Source organism: Tachyglossus aculeatus, unplaced genomic scaffold, assembly GCF_015852505.1.
Source record: "Tachyglossus aculeatus isolate mTacAcu1 unplaced genomic scaffold, mTacAcu1.pri scaffold_151_arrow_ctg1, whole genome shotgun sequence".
NCBI lineage: Eukaryota > Metazoa > Chordata > Mammalia > Monotremata > Tachyglossidae > Tachyglossus > Tachyglossus aculeatus.
The window spans coordinates 474,578-488,484 of record NW_024044874.1 but is presented as its reverse complement, the minus strand read 5'-3'; the positions used below and the strand labels follow the sequence as shown (position 1 = coordinate 488,484).

The 13,907-nt window shown below is 42.1% G+C and overlaps 1 pseudogene; it reads right to left on the bottom strand.

The window, feature by feature from the left end:
* Positions 1 to 11,040: 11,040 nt before the first annotated feature.
* Positions 11,041 to 11,992, bottom strand: LOC119923160 (annotated as a pseudogene).
* Between the last annotated feature and the right edge of the window lie 1,915 nt (positions 11,993 to 13,907).

Genomic DNA, 13,907 nt, shown 5'->3' with positions numbered 1-13,907 from the left:
GGAGGGATGGTTAGAGAGGAGAGGGAGTAGAGGATATCTGAGAGGATGGAGCAGTTTCGGTGGGACAAATATTTGGTGGGATAAAGATGATTTTTGTGGCCTAATGATTCTCTTTTGGGGACTTAGGAAGATGCATTAACTATCAGGCTGATTACTGCATCATCCTCTTCTCTGATCTCCCATTCTCTAGTCTCTTCCCACTTCATTCTATACTTCACTCTGCTGCCCAGATTATGTTTGTACAGAAACGCTCTGGGCATCTCACTCCCCTCCTCAAAAATCTCTAGTGGTTGTCTGTCAACCTACGAATCAAGCAAAAACTCCTCACTCTCGACTTCATGGCTCTCCATAACCTTGCCCCCTACTACCTCACCTCCCTTCTCTCCTTCTACAGCCCAGCCCACACCCTCTGCTCCTCTGCCACTAACCTCCTCACTGTTCCTTATTCTCGCCTGTCCTGCCATCGACCCCCGGCCCACGTCCTTCCCCTGACCTGGAATGCCCTCCCTCCACACATCCACCAAGATAGTTCTCTTCCTCCCTTCAAAGCTCTACTGAGAGCTCACCTCCTCCAGTAAACGTTCCCAAACTGAGTCCCTTTTTTCCTCTCCTCCCCATCCCCCATCTGCCCTACCTCCTTCCCCTCCCCACAGAGCTTGTATATATTTGTACAGATTTACTACTCTATTTTACTTGTACATATTTACTATTCTATTCATTTTGTTAATGATGTGCATATAGCTATAATTATATTTGTTCTGACGATTTTGATACCTGTCCACATGTTTTGTTTTGTTGTCTGTCTTCCCCTTCTAGACTGTGAGGCCGTTGTTGGGTAGGGACCATCTCTATATGTTGCCAATTTGTACTTCTCAAGTGCTTAATACAGTGCTCTGCACACAGTAAGTGCTCAATAAATATGATTGAATGAATGAATGAATCAATGAATGAATCAGGAGAACATTTAATCAAGAATTGCTGCAACGCACCTATTTTTTTCCTAGAAAACACATTTATCAAAGGCTCACTTACACATAGTACTCCTTCCATAAGACAGTGATCTGCACACAGTAAGCGCTCAATAAATTCAGTCGAATTTGGTTGCTGCCCTTCTAGGAATTAAAATGATAGGTATATGGTATGGTGTAAGGAGTCTAAATGAAATGAGGGGTCACTGCCTTATAGCTTTCAAAGTATCATGGGAGATTACAATCAGTTTGCTACAAAATCTATAGCACATGTAAATTTGAAACAGAAATTGGAAGCAATACTGATTTTTACAGGTCTAAATGTGAATATTTATGGCGTTCAAAGCTGGATAAGGAATGGGCTTCTCAGGGAGAGGTCAAGAAACTACAAGATACAAATACCCCATGTGGGACAGGGACATCTCCAACACAATTTGCTTGTATCCACCCCAGTGCTCAGAATAGTGCCTAGCACATAGTAAGTGATTAAAAAATATTATTATTATTATTATTATTATTATTATTATTATAAAGACAGAATCAGAACAGAAGAGAATCAATCAACCAACTAATAGAGAGTTTTACAAAGGCAGAGAAACAGAGGTGGATAAAGGAACAGAGTAAATCTATTAGTCATTCGAAAGTATTTATTGAATGCCTACTATGCGCAGAGTACTGTTCTCAACAGAAGGAAGAATAGAATAGAATTAGAAGACATGATCCTTGCTCTCATGAATCTTACAGTCTAGATGAGGAGACAGTCACGGGAATACATTAAAGTTAGGCAGGAAGAATTAAAATGAGACAGGAATAGATAAAAAACACTGAAAGTCATTGAGAAAGAACTAGAAGAAAAACAAATTGAAAAATCAGCAGAGAGGGACAGAGAAGGACAGTGCAGTGGTTACTGGCACAGATATACACATACACAAAGTTGAATATAAAGGCACACATAGTGAAAGAGTCACCAACTCTCATCTAGACACTCTTCAATATTTGACATCAACCTTCTTCAATTACTGTCAAAAATCTCAAAAATCTCCAGTGGCTACCAATCAATCTGCGCATCAGGCAGAAACTCCTCACCCTGGGCTTCAAGGCTTTCCATCACCTCGCCCCCTCCTACCTCACCTCCGTTCTCTCCTTCTACAGCCCAGCCCGCACCCTCTGCTCCTCTGCCACTAATCTCCTCACAATACCTCATTCTCGCCTGTCGCGCCATCGACCCCCGGCCCACGTCATCCCCCGGGCCTGGAATGCCCTCCCTCTGCCCATCCGCCAAGCTAGCTCTCTTCCTCCCTTCAATGCCCTACTGAGAGCTCACCTACTCCAGGAGGCCTTCCCAGACTGAGCCCCTTCCTTCCTCTCCCCCTCGTCCCCCCTCCATCCCCCCGTCTTACCTCCTTCCCTTCCCCACAGCACCTGTATATATGTATATATGTTTTTACATATTTGTTACTCTATTTATTTATTTATTTATTTTACTTGTACATATCTATTCTATTTATTTTATTTTGTTAGTATGCTTGGTTTTGTTCTCTGTCTCCCCCTTTTAGACTGTGAGCTCACTGTTGGGTAGGGACTGTGTCTATACGCTGCCAACTTGTACTTCCCAAGCGCTTAGTACAGTGCTCTGCACACAGTAAGCGCTCAATAAATACGATTGATGATGATGATGATTACTGTCATCAGCCATATTCCGTTTCCATGGCCCCAACTGTCACGGCAATAGTTGCTGGGGCTGCTTGCTCCCTCTAGATCCCAGGCATGGCTGCCTTGCACACAGAAAAGGCCGTTCCAGAGGCTTCTGGGAAACAGCCGCAGATGTAGTCATGATAGATGTGCTTGGGGCACATATAAAGTGTCTATTATATTGTTATATTGTACTCTCCCAAGTGCCTAGCACAACACCCTGCACACAGCAAGCACTCAATAAGTCGGGTTGATTGATTGGTTCATTGGGGCAGCCATGGCAGGAACAGGAAAGGGAGAGTAAGGCAATGACAATGAAAGGAAAGAGAAAAGGTAGGAAGGAGGAGACAAAGTAGGTGAGTAGTATTGTCTGTCTCTACTTTACTTACCTGCTACTGTTGCTCTCTCTGCTGATGTTTTTGTGCTCCCTCTCCTGACTTTTAGCTGAGAGAGGTGTATCAAGTAGTCTGTACTATCACTTTGGGCTCAGGAGAATAGGACTCAAAAGTTTGTGACCATCCCATCTGCCATAGGATAAATGGTTACCTTAGTCTTTATTGTTTATGATACTTTGCTAAGCTCTCACTATGTTGCAGGCACTGCACTAAGCACTAAACTAGATACAAGGTTATTGGTTTGGACACAGCTCCTGTCCCACATGAGGCTCCAAGTTTCACACTGGAAGGAGGAGGATTTAATTCCCATTTTACAGATGAGGTAACTGAGACACAGAGAAGTAAAGTGACTTGCCCAAAGTCACACAGCAGACACGTGGTGGAGCCGGGATTAGATGCCACCACATTAGATGGGGATTAGCTGGGGACTGTGAGCCCCATGTGGGACAACCTGATCACCTTGTATCTCCCCAGCGCTTAGAACAGTGCTTCACACATAGTAAGCGCTTACCAAATGCCATCATTATTATTATAATTATTTATTAAGTGATCATTTGGTCTGGTGTACTGTTTAGGGATTTGACAAGGACAGAATAAAGAATCTTTTTAAGTAACAGACCTTCCTATCCAGAAAATTAGGGATGTTGATTATCTTCAGTTCATTGGTAATTTTCAAAGGGTGAGAGTGAGCTCGTTGAAACAGTACTTGAACAGGTAAATGTTTTGTTCTCATTTACAGGTGGCACGGAGTAGTTTCTGTCCGATGGTTGGTGCAGCCTTGTTAAGGATAGGGAATTCATTAGTTCCCAAATATTCTTCAGAAACTCAGGCAACTTTATCACGCGATGAACTCCTTCTCCAGGGAAATTATTTCAAAGCTTCATTTTGCAGATACAAAAGAAACTCTTTACCCTGGGCAGAAGTAGAAACAAATTTCAGAAGAGGAACTGTGAAAAGGAAAGGCTTATTACTGAAGAGTTCTTGAGGCTGCCAAGTCACTGCACTACAGCCATTTGGCTGCAGTTCTTGAGGTCCCTCCAATAAGCCCCGAGTGGAAAGTCACTCACACCCCTCACCTCCTCCTCTAGCCTCCATTTGAAGCAAGTATGTGCCTGCTACAGACCCCTCCTCTAATCTCCATTTGGGGCAGCGGGTGTGAGTGCTACAATTGAAGAATCATCCCTGGGCAAACTGACTTGCCTAGTCTGCCTCTCCACTTCCTTCCAAGATGGCTCTTAAATCTCAGGGATCCAGCTCGCTGGAAAATGAGCCCGACATTGAATTGTCAGTAATATACACAGTTTCACCCCTGACACTCCCTGTGAGGGATCTAGGAATTGTTGGATTCACTCCCCAAGCTGGATAAGGCAGAAAAATGCATTATTGCCTTTTATTAACACCTATAGGAATCTCCTTTTGCAGTCTCAAGGCACCCCATTTTCCCCTTAGGCACAGAGGGTAATCAGGCTCAACATTGTTTTCCATGTTAGGTCTTTTTCCCTTCAGCTTTCAAGTAAGCTTTTCATAAGAAATGTTTGGGAAGTCAGTAGGGGAGGTGAGCAGGGATGAGGATGCTTTTGAAGTTCAGCAAATTACTAGATAGAAACCACCTTTTAAAAATCATCACCAATAAAAGAGGATTGAATTTGTAGCTACTGGATTTGTAGCTCTATGGACAGGAAATTGTCATCGTAATTTAATTCCTTGCTTCAATTAACCTATTTGTAAATATTCTTCTGTATCTCTTCCATTGAAGTGTGAGCAGTTGAGTAGGGAGTCACTTTTCTGTTTTTCACTTCCTAGGCGCTTAGTACAGGGCATTGCATCCAGCGGGCACTCAGTAAATATTACTGCAATGTCCAGCACTTAGAACAGTGCTTGGCACATAGTAAGCACTTAACAAATACCAACATTATTATGGAGAAGAAGTGTGGCTCAGTGGAAAGAGCACTGGCTTTGGAGTCAGAGTGCATGGGTTCAAATCCATGCTCTGCCAATTCTTAGCTGTGTGACTTTGGGCAAGTCATTTAACTTCTCTGTGCCTCAGTTACCTCATCTGTAAAATGGGGATTAAGACTGCCCAGCGCTTAGAACAGTGCATTGCACATAGTACTTAATAAATGCCAATATTATTATTATCATTGTTATTATTACTACTAAGATTTGAAAAGCAAGTAAGATTTTCCTGGCTTATTAACAATAATAATAATAGTATTTGGTAAACACTTACTATGTTTCAAGCACTGTTCTAGACATTGGGGTAGATACAAGCTAATCAGGTTGGACATAGTCTGTGTCTCACATGGGACTCACAGTCTTAATCCCCATTTTACAGATGATGTAACTGAGGCACAGATAATTTAAATGACTTGCCCAAGGTCACGCAGCATACAGGTGGCAGAGATGGGATTAGCACTCAGGTCCTTCTGTATAAACAAGAGTTGTTTCATCAACTGCAACAGAGAAAGTATAGTGTTCTGGTACAGTGCTCTGCACACAGTAAGCACTCAATCAATATGATCGATTGGCTTCAACTATCATCTCTACGCTGATGATACCCAGATCTACATCTCTGCCCCTGCTCTCTCCCCCTCTCTCCAGGTTCGCATCTCCTCCTGCCTTCAGGACATCTCCATCTGGATGTCTGCCCGCCACCTAAAGCTCAACATGTCGAAGACTGAACTCCTTGTTTTCCCTCCCAACCCTTGCCCTCTCCCTGACTTTCCCATCTCTGTTGACAGCACTACCATCCTTCCTGTCTCACAAGCCCGCAACCTTGGTGTCATCCTCGACTCCGGTCTCTCATTCACCCCTCACATGCAAGCCGTCACCAAAACCTGCCGGTCTCAGCTCTGCAACATTGCCAAGATCCGCCCTTTCCTCTCCATCCAAACCGCTACCGTGCTCATTCAAGCTCTCATCCTATCCCGTCTGGACTACTGCATCAGCCTTCTCTCTGATCTCCCATCCTCGTGTCTCTCTCCACTTCAATCCATACTTCATGCTGCTGCCCGGATTATCTTTGTCCAGAAACGCTCTGAGCATATCACTCCCCTCCTCAGAAATCTCCAGTGGCTACCAATCAATCTGCACATCAGGCAGAAACTCCTCACCCTGGGCTTCAAGGCTCTCCATCACCTCGCCCCCTCCTACCTCACCTCCCTTCTCTCCTTCTACAGCCCAGCCCGCACCCTCCACTCCTCCACCACTAATCTCCTCACCATACCTTGTTCTCGTCTCTCCCGCCATCGACCCCAGGCCCACGTCATCCCCCGGGCCTGGAATGCCCTCCCTCTGCCCATCCGTTAAGCTAGCTCTCTTCCTCCCTTCAAGGCCCTACTGAGAGCTCACCTCCTCCAGGAGGCCTTCCCAGACTGAGCCCCTTCCTTCCTCTCCCCCTCCTCCCCCTCTCCATCCCCCCCTTCTTACCTCCTTCCCTTCCCCACAGCACCTGTATATATGTATATATGTTTGTACATATTTATTACTCTATTTATTTATTTTACTTGTACATATCTATTCTATTTATCTTATTTTGTTAGTATGTTTGGTTTTGTTCTCTGTCTTCTCCTTTTAGACTGTGAGCCCACTGTTGGGTAGGAACTGTCTCTATATGTTGCCAATTTGTACTTCCCAAGCGCTTAGTACAGTGCTCTGCACATAGTAAGTGCTCAATAAATACGATTGATGATGATGATGATGATGATGATGATGATGAATTGAATTCAGTTCAGTGCTGATTCCCAAGTCAATGCTTTATCCACTATGGCCATGCCCTTTCCCACAAGCAACATCTGAAGAGGATTGCTTAAGCTTTTCTCCTGAATGGCCCCTTTTGCTAGGGTTTTGGCTTATACTTATGCAAAGGAAAGGTTGAGATCCTTATAAATCCTTACTCTTTCAATCTGGTATAAGAAGACTGAAATCCCACAACAGGAATGCTCCTAAGAATGAAGGAATTCTGGTTGGCACGTTGACCAAAAATTTTTAAATGAATAGGTCATTTTTGTGATCACTGCCATATTTTGCTAGCATAACTATAAATGTCTAGACTGTAAGCTCGATGTGGGCCAGGAATGTGTCTGCAACTCTGTTTTATTTTACTCTTCCAGTGCTTAGTACAGTGCTATGCACACTTCATAAATCAATCAATCGTATTTATTGAGCACTTACTGTGTGCAGAGCACTGTACTAAGCACTTGGGAAGTACAAGTTGGCAACATATAGAGACGGTCCCTACCCAACAGTGGGCTCACAGTCGCAGTCCGTAAATGCCATTGATTGATTGATTGATTCAAGCTAGTTACTTTCTCTGTTGCAGTTGATGAAATAATTCTTGTTTACACATAACACCCTCCTTTTCAGCTTAACTATTTAAGGAAGAAGCTAGATATTGTGCCACCCCAATGATCTCATTATGATTATTAATTACCAGGAAATCACACAATTCAGTAGAGCCCAATATACCTCAGTACTGGAAGTTATGAAATCTCCGAGATCATCAGTCTCTATCAGATGTCCTTCCTCATACTTAGACTCTTCCCCTCTTATCTGGATAATTTAAACGGCATTTCCTTTAGGAAAGCAGTGGGTTTTTATCCATTACTTCAAAGCACAGGTTACACTGTGGTAAAATGAATGATCCAGTTTCTTCTTCTGCCAAATACTCCTGGTAAAAAATGCAGATTACATGGGATTAAACTGTATATTGAAATATATTCCCCTTGGAATATGGTTCCTGAATGACTCATCAGTGAGCATAACTTAATAAAGATTTTAAATAGCATACCCCAGTGGGCCAAGAGTCACAGAGACATTTGAAAGTGGGAATTGAGGAATTGTAGGCCCCTCTCTGTACTGTAAGATCATTATGGGCAGGGAACAAGTCTGCTAATTTATCTTGTATTGTACTATCCCAAACTCTTAAAATAGTGCTCTGCAAATAATTAATGCTCAGTAAATACCACTTATTGGTTATGTGGTAAAAGTCAATCAGTAGTATTTAACGAGTGCTTAATGTGCATAGGGCACTGTACTAAGCATTTAGGGGAGTACCATACAGTAAGTAGACATAATGCCTACCCTGAAAGCACTTAAAACAGCTTCCAAAAGGAAATGTCATCCACATGTGGGAAAAAATAAAACCAAGGAAGTTGATGAAAGATTGCTGCAGCAGGGCACACCTTCCTACTCCTGCCTCAACCCAAGTGGACCTCTTCCTTAAGTTGCATGCTTGGGGTTTTGCAAAGTCTGAGGCCATATGTAATACTCTGCATCTGTGGAAGGGAGACTGGGTAAAAATAATAATAATAATTATGGTATTTGTTAAGCTCTTACTATGTGACAAGCACTGTTCTAAGCACTGGGATAGATACAAGGTAATCAGTTTAGACACAGTCCCTATCCCATATGGAGATCACAGTCTTAATTCCCAGTTTAAAGATGAGGTAACTGAGGGACATAAAAGTGAGCCCCCTTCTTCCTTTCCCCCTCCTTCCCCTCCTCTTCCCCCCCGCCTTACCTCCTTCCCCTCCCCACAGCATCTGTATATATGTATATATGTTTGTACGTATTTATTGCTCTATTTTTTATTTATTTTACTTGTCCATATTTATTTTATTTATTTTATTTATTTTATTTTGTTAATATGTTTTGTTTTGTTGTATGTCTCCCCCTTCTAGACTGTGATCCCGCTGCTGGGTAGGGACCATCTCTATATGTTGCCAACTTATACTTCCCAAGCGCTTAGCACAGTGCTCTGCACACAGTAAGCGCTCAATAAATACGACTGAATGAATGAATGAATGAATGAAGTGACCTGACCAAAGTCACACTGCAGACCAGAGGCAGAGACAGGATTAAAACCCAGGTCCTTCTGATTCCTAGGTCCATACTTTATCCTACACAAACACACATACGCACACACACACACACACAAACACACACACACACACACTCCACAGCCCCTTATGCAATTGAACGAGTTGATTATGACTTGACAATAATACTGTCTGTAATGCCCTTACTGTGTGTTGACCACTCTTCTCAGATATGTATAATCACTTCAGATACAGTTCCTGCCCCATGTGGGATTCACACTCTAAGAAAGGCAGTTTTCATTTAGTAAGAACTTTCTACTGCTCAAAATTTTGTAACTACAATTTCAAGAGAATTATTTCTCATTTGAAAATCCTTTCTGAATTGCTAATTATTTGAAAGTTGTTATTTTCTATACTCAGCATTTTAAAGGCAGTTTTAGTAATAGCATCTCTTTCAAAATTCTCTCCCATCTCTTTCATGTAGGGGATATAAGCAAATTCAGGGGGCTCAATTTTATAATGAATTGTCATTAAGATCCAGTCTTGTTCTCTTGCTTTGATTCTGAAAAGTAATTCAGTTGAATTTCATTCGAATTTCATCTTATAGAAATTGAATTTCATTTCCAACATTTAATTTGGTGTCTTTCAAAGCGTATTATTGCTTGGGTTTAGTGAATGTTAAGTAGTTATATCAAATATCACAAACTCTTCTTGTTTCAGTGTTCCTGGTTGACAAGCAGCTGACTTTTATTAAAATTCATAAGCGAAAATTTTGAACCTAAAACTTCCTAGGAAAATTCTAATGCTTTGACTAGTTCCTATATTGTATTCATATACTCCATTATGATTTGGTTTAAAATTTTTCAATGTTAACATTTTTGTCTGTTTCTGTTTCTTTCCCACCACTGGAAAAATTTCAGGTCAATTCACCTGTGCTGAATTTGACCAGAATTTTTTTTAGCAGTCCTGAATTTCTGGTCCTGTCATCATCATCATCATCATCATCATCATCATCATCATCATCATCATCATCATCACGGTGCTTGCTAAGCATTTACTATATGCTAAACACTGTAATAAGTGATGGAGTAGATACAAGATAATCAGGTCCCACAGAGGGCTCATAGTCTAAGCAGTAAGGAGTAGAATTTATTCCCATTTTACAGATGAGGTACCTGAAGCCCAGAGAAGTGAAATGACTTGCTCAAGGTCACACAACAGACATGTGCCAGAACCAGGATTAGAACTCAGGGCCTTCTGATTCCATGTCTGTCCTCTTTCGACTAGGCCGTGCTGCTTCTCATGCTGGTCTTCCCTCCCACCCTGCATGGACATACAAACTGATTAATTTAAGGCCGGATAACATAGTGCAATTGTCCCAGAAGTTGGAACCAATGCAATAAGGATGTTGGCTTCCAGAGGTGTTCCAGACTGCCCTGCCTGTAGAGTAAGAGATATCGGTCAATTCATAAGTCACAGGAGCAAGATGACTTTTCTCAAGGAAACTGCAGTGGGGTTACTGATAGTTGTGGAATTTATTAAGAACTTATTATGAGTCAAGCCCTGGGGTAGATACAGAAAAGTAAGATTGGACACAGTCCCTTCCCACCTGGGGCTCACAGTCTAAGGGGAAAGGAAAACAAGTATTTAATCCCTATTTCATCCCTATTTTACAGATGATGGAACTGAGGCATAAAGAAGTAAAGTGACATGCCCAAGGATAAATAGCAGTTAAGAAGTGGAGCTGGGACTAAAGCCTAGGTCTCCTAACTCCCATTCCTGTGCTATTTTCACCAAGCTATGCTTATCCCTACCTTTTCCAAACAGTGGTAGAAAATTGGGCAGGCTTCTGTCACTCCATTTTACCTCAAACTGAGAGAAATATGTCTGGGCAGAAGGCAGAGATTGAGAGCAGATTTAAATATTCTGCTCCTTTCTTGATTAGTGGCTCAGGATGAGATAACGATGTTCTATTTTCACGTCAAATACCTAATTGACTGGAACATTTGAAAATGAGTGAAAACTCCTTTTGATGTGGTGCAAATTTCTAAGCATGGACTTTTCTAATTCCCTAGCTTCATTATCTGATCTTTATATTAAAAGGAAACAGTTCAGAGATGTTTTTAACAGGATTTTGGTATTATTAATTTTTTTATTGAACAGATTTCAGGATTTAAGGAGTTTGAAATGGAGCGAACAAGCAGTGAAAGTTCTTTCCAGGGCCTCCTTCACCTCGCAGTTCCTCAGACAATAGATCAGGGGATTCAGCATAGAAATCACCTGGGTGTAAAACACGGAAGCCATTTTATCTGTTTCCAATGAATGACTAGCTGGTGGCCACATGTACATAAAAATCAGAGTCCCGTAGAACACAGTCACCCTCACTAGGTGGGAACCACAGGTAGAGAAGACTGCATCTGCCTTGGGCAGAACGGATCTTAAGGGTGGTAGAGATGATGAAGATGTAGGAGACCAGGACAACGAGAAGGGAGAAAATCCAATTGAAAGTAGAATCCCCCAAAATGAAATATTCTACGACATGGGTGTCAGAACAGGACAATGCCAGGATGTGTAGACTATCACAGTAGAAATGATTGATGATGTTATCGCCGCAGAAGGGCAATCGAAACGTGAAGACTACCATGAATAGGGCGACAGCCAAGCTGTAGATGTAGGGAATGGCAACCAAAATAGTGCAAACTTCCTCTGATATGATGAGCTTGTACAGCAGAAGATTGCAGATGGCCACATAGCAGCCGTAGGCCATCGCAGAAAGGAGGGAATGTTTGGTAATGATAAAAGTAATGAAACAGCAGAGTTGCATGGCACAGAGGTAGAAGGAAATGGATTTTCTCTCCTCCAGCAAATTGACCAGCACTTGGGGGCCCACAGTCGTGGAATAGCCAACATCAACCAAAGCCAAGTGGCCAAGGAAAAAGTACATAGGAGTTTGAAGTCGAGAATCAGTCCTAGTCAGGAAGATGAGGCCCAGGATCCCCACAACTGTGGTACAATAGATAAGCAGAAACAAGACGAAGAGAGGGATTTGCAGCTCTGGAAGGTTTGTGAGCCCGGTGAGAATGAACTCACTCAGTTGGGAATGATTTCCCTCAGTCATAATTCCCAGGCTGGGTATCTGTAGCTAGAGAAAAGAGAGCAGTCTAAGTATTATCCTTCACCTTTTAGCTCACATTCATTCAGGAAGGAGAGGTAAAAGGCATTTCTTTAGAGCACCTTCAATTTAGATATTTTTTTTTCACGTTAAAGAAAGGTTATTCTAGTCTCCAGACTGTGAACTCATTGTGGACAGGGAATGTGTCTGTTTGTTGTTGTATTGAATTCTCCCAGGTCCTTAGTACAGTGCTTTGCATGCAGTAAGTACTCAATAAATACGATTGAATGAACGAATAGTCCTTCTTGGATCTTAAACAGTTTGAGGTTCTGCACCTTTTTATTTCACCTAGTTCTCTAGCAGGTTATGGTTAACAGAAAACGAGTATAGAAAAAATTAATGAAGAGCTATCCCCGCTCTGGTATATGATGCAGAAAAAATTAGGGGCCTGTGGTCAACAAGTATCAGCGGTAGCATTCACTGAGCACCCATTTGCTGTGGTTCACTGTATTAAGTTTGGGAAGTACAGACTATCAAAGTGACATGTTTCCTACCCACAAAAAAGCTTACGTCCTACTGGGGGAAGCAAACATAAAAATGTAAAAATAAGCATGGAATATTTTTTATAATTTTGCATGTCATTTAAATTTATTAATCAGAGGGCATTTCCTTTCTACTTTAAGGCAGTTACTTTATATGCCTAGTAGGTGGTCCTCAGAATAAACAGAAATTTCTTTGTGAAAAACGTCAACTGATCAGATAATCAAGACTCTAAGTATTGACCTTGGTATCGAATAAATGCAGAGTTCATAACAGAATGAGCATGCTTTTGTGAGTTTTTAGATGAGAATTCACCAATAAGCATAGATTCATCTCCCTTCTCATGTCCAACAATGACTCTCCCCCGCTTCAAAGCCTTATTGAAGGCACATCTCCTCCACGAGGCCTTCCCTGACTAAACCCTCTTTTCCTCTTCTCCCACTCCCTTCTGCATCATCCTTATTCCCTTTATTCATCCCCCTTCCTAGCCCCACAGCACTTATGTACATATCTGTAATTCTGTAATTGAGAAGCAGCGTGGTTCAGTGGAAAGAGCACAGGCTTGGGAGTCAGAGGTTGTGGGTTCTAATCTCGGGTTTGCCACTTATCAGCTGTGTGACTTCGGGCAAGTCACTTGACTTCTCTGTGCCTTAGTTACCTCATCTGTAAAATAGGGATTAAGACTGTAAGGCCCACGTGGGATAATCTGATTACCTTGTACCTACCCCAGTGCTTAGAACAGTGCTTGGCACATTCATTCAACCTTATTTACTGAGCTGTTACTGTGTGCAGAGCACTGCACTATGCACTTAACAAATGCCATCTTTATTATTATTAATTCCCTTGTATTAATGTCTATCTCCCCCCTAGACTCTAAGCTCACTGAGGGTAGGGGGATGTGATGGTTTATCATTAGGTTGTACTATCCTAAGTGCTTATTGCAATGCTCTGCACACTGTAAGTATCTATAAATATGGTTCAAGAGAAATTAGATCCTTAGATGAGTGAATATAAAGTACATGCAAAGGGCAGTCCATTTAGCTAACATTAGTGTTAATATGTGGGGTGAGCAAAGATGTTTGGTGTAGGCATCATGCTGGTCAGCCTCTTTGGCAATCAATTTCCTCATTGGGGTACAGACAAGAGTTTCCCTTTAGAGATCCTTTGAGGTATGGAGGGGAGTGAAGTTAGTGACCACATGCCTCATTAAAGAAATAGGTAGCATCAAGAAAGGGGGCAACAGTGGCTCCCCAAAAAAGCTTGCTAGGAATAGTTGAGCCCCAAGAACAGGGTTCCTTTTCATTGTCATGCCCTAGTGGAAAGAGAATGGGCCTGGAAGTCAGATGATGTGGGTTCTATACCTGGCTCCACCACTTGTCTG